The sequence below is a fragment of the Quercus lobata genome, chromosome 10, assembly GCF_001633185.2.
Source record: "Quercus lobata isolate SW786 chromosome 10, ValleyOak3.0 Primary Assembly, whole genome shotgun sequence".
NCBI lineage: Eukaryota > Viridiplantae > Streptophyta > Magnoliopsida > Fagales > Fagaceae > Quercus > Quercus lobata.
Window position 1 is genome coordinate 13936781 of NC_044913.1, and position 3690 is coordinate 13940470.

Below are 3690 nucleotides of genomic sequence, written 5' to 3' on the forward strand. Positions count from 1 at the left end.
TCGATCAGAATAGATTCTTACCACCAAAGCTGACTCAAACTGCCAAACAAATTCTACCTAAAAATATTTATCATATTAGTTAATGAAAGAACATCCCTGCCTATATTTTGGCAAAAACACAAAATAATCTAGCATCTTCATCCGTGTTTTTGTTACAATCAAAAAATGGAACTTCCTTATCCAGGCAACTGATACCACTTATTAGACTTGATGGTGTATTTACATAAACAAGAGTCTTACAAAAAAAAAGATACCAAATTGATCAATTAAAAAGCAAGACCCGGTGGCATCTATCAAAAAAATGCATGCCTTTATTTTTGGGAATAAATAAGTGACAAATTAATTAATGGGAAACCCTCCTCAAATGCCCGTGCAATGTCTGTTGATCTCAGATCCTATCCTAGATATTATCAAGATAAATTTCTAGCAGCTGAATTTCTACAGGCAGAACTGCAGAACAAGAAAAGTAAGAGCACACGGTAAACCCAAATCACATTCAGTTTAAGAGATAAGGGCCTATTTGATATGTGTGTTTAAACAACAGTTTTCAGTTTTTTTGAAAATACATGTGTGTAAAAAAATGTGTGAAAATACGTGTAATATTGTTTAAAAATTGAAAACATGTGTTTAAGATCTTGTACCAAACAGCCCCTAAGTGTTCCAAACTGCTGCCTCCAAATAACAAAGATCTCCACAAAATTTGGAAAAATAGTTCTAGCAGTTGACCCTTATTGCCCACACATTTAACTTACTCTATCAGGTGACCATTGAAGAGCAAATACGAATGTTCATATTCAACATTTGACAAGAAAAGTAATATGTAGGATTCAAGATGGCAACACAATTCTGAGTCACGGGGCTTGCTTTGTGGGAGCTGCCTTCTCGATTTTCTGCACAAAGAAAATTGTTAGAGTCTTAGTTAGACAGTGTTCTATATTATAAAAAATAAAAATAAAAAATAAAAAAAAAACATAATATCTTGAGAACATTCTATGGTTAAGGATTGTGGAATAGAACACAAGCATATTATTCTTGGATTTTCATGGAAATTTTAATGTAATAGCATTACAGCTATCACACTTCCCTAAATTAAATAGCAAGCGATTCTCACAACCCAATTTCACATATTCAAAACTGCTACGTTGATAACACCAGACAAAGTTGCTTCTCTGCAATAGTGTGATATAACAAAGAACGTTTCCACCGCTCTATAGATTTATAGCACAACACCAGAGCACATATACTTCCACTCCACCAAAGTCACAGTAGAATTCAAAAGTAATTTGCCAATTGTCTTTAGACAAAATGGTATCTCCTCCATAGATAAGAGTGATAAGGTCATAGGTACAATCCCACACATGTAGGTGAATTATATTTACATATCATTAAAAACAAAAATCCAAAAAGCTTTTTTTTATCCTGTTTAAAAAAATAGAAACCCAGCTATAAACAATACAACAACCCAAGTACAAGTTGTACAGCTGAGTACCACTAGATGACCTTGCTAAATATTTAAGAATTTAACCAAAGTAATTCTGATTCTTTATGAGCAGCAAAGGAAATGTACACAACCAAATATTAGACATGGATAACAGCAGAAGACAATGAGAGAAAAGGGAAGTGTGTTGTTCCGTAATCTTTAATCAGCAAGCAACTATAATCTAAGCCTTCTATTTCTAACAATGGTGTAGATATAGTAGGGCTAGGAATCAAGCATTCTATCTTGTTATCAGACTATGAGATTTAAAATGCATGACCTTATAATTAAATTTCTATCAACTGATTAAGAATTAGGCTGCAAGTGGATTGGGAATATAGTTTTAACACATGCAATTGTTGCACCAAGATGTTAACATCAACTGTACTTAAACAAGAGGGCAAATTACAGCTTACCTACCTGGGGTTTGGCTGAAATTGAAGTTGCCTACCTGTGGTTTAAAATTTGACATTTTACTCACCTGAGATTTGATCAAAATTTAAGTTGTCTATCTGTGGTTTGAAATTCCATGATGCAAGGGTTCCAATGGATAGTTTTTGATCTTATATTTTTATGTTTTTTGAGGAGAGAGACATAAAAGTGGAACAAAATTACATATTTAGCTCTGCTTTTAACAAAGGTGGGTTATAGAAACCTAACTGAGCTAACCTCAGGTGGGTAAAGTATCAAATTTCATACCATAAGCAACTTAAATTTCGGCTAAAGCACAGGGGGGGTAAATTTTAATTTGCCCTTTCTTAGTAGTCTGTCAATTGTCATCCAATTATGCTTTGGACTATGTATGTTTTGAGTGTCAATCTTTCAAAGCCATAGGCATTCTTGGCCATGACTTCAATTGAGGGCTACTGTTTAACGCTGTTTTGTTTTCCTAGTTCATCTAGACAATAGCGCGATATCTTCAGATGTCTAAAACCTAATTACCTATCAACAAAAGCCCTCATAAACTCTATCACATGCCAATATATGAGTATGAGTGTATGACACTTAAGTCTTCCGACAGAATTTTCATTCTCTTATCAATCAGATATCACAAATTCGAAACACCCAGATGATTTTGAACCCATAATCTGACCCTCCAGCTACTCTGTGTCATTTGAGCTAGAGCACTATTTTTTATGTCAATGAAACCCTAAAAGCATAAAGCATGTAAATTTATCATAATAAATAAAGCAAAGCATGGATTGGTGAATGAAATTTGAAGAAATCATTAAAAGGATCACCAAAAATTAAAAATTAAAAATTGGATCTTGAAACCTTGAGTGGACATTGACGCATCCCAGAGCTATAGCAGATAGCATAATCATTAAATCAAAGAAGAAATACCCAAAAAGAAAAAAAGTTACAGAGAGAGAGAGAGAGAGAGTACATGAGCTTTGTGCCAGGAAATGCCTCTGTAGACGTTGACAGAGAAACCGTAGGCGAAGTACAAGGTACCGCAGGCTAGACCCGTCGTGAAGGCCCTGAAGGCCCAATCTCCTGCTGTCTTACTAGCCATACCCATTGCCATTTCGATTTCTTCTTCTTTTTTCTGTGTCTCTCTTCCTCCTATTTTCTCTCTTTCGAACTTTTCTCTCTGCGCTTCCTATATACTCTTCTCACTTAGCAACAAAGACGTAGCCAAAGCTCTACCCCAAATTCTGCTGATTGTTCAAAACGTTATAATGAATGAAAAAACCCCTTTTGCTCTCTCTCTCTCTCTCTCTCTCTCTCTCACACCACAGTTTTGACAACGTTTGTTAAATCCAAAGCTGAAGGCGACGCAAATCTTAACCTAAAACTCTCTCTCTCTCTCTCTCTCTCTCTCTCTCTACTCACACTCACACCACAGTTTTGACAACGTTTGTTAAATCCAAAGCTGAAGGCGACGCAAATCTTAACTTAACACGTGTTTAGTGTAACACTTTATGAGGTTAATACAAAGAGTCTGTTTGAATATCGCTTATTTTATTGAAAATTGAAAATAATAAAAATAATAATAAAAAAGTTATTGTTCACTACTAGATTACTATTCATTTGTTTTAATGCACTGTTTATGAAAAAAAAAAAAAAAAAACAAAACGTGGGACATGGATGCTAAATCCAAACACTACTAAAGTCACTCCAGGTTAATGAATTGAGACAAGTGTTTACTGTTCACTGTTTCAAGGGAAAATCAATTTTATGTTACACAACTTTTTTTTTCTTTTTTGAGA

General features: G+C 34.4%; 1 long non-coding RNA gene across 1 annotated transcript; it reads right to left on the reverse strand.

Annotated features, from left to right (window-relative positions):
• Positions 1–291: 291 nt before the first annotated feature.
• Positions 292–3377, reverse strand: LOC115962841. Its single transcript, XR_004085626.1, has 2 exons — positions 2865–3377; positions 292–890 (listed from the first exon to the last, which is right to left on the reverse strand). It is a non-coding gene; the product is annotated as an uncharacterized LOC115962841 (long non-coding RNA).
• Positions 3378–3690: the final 313 nt, after the last annotated feature.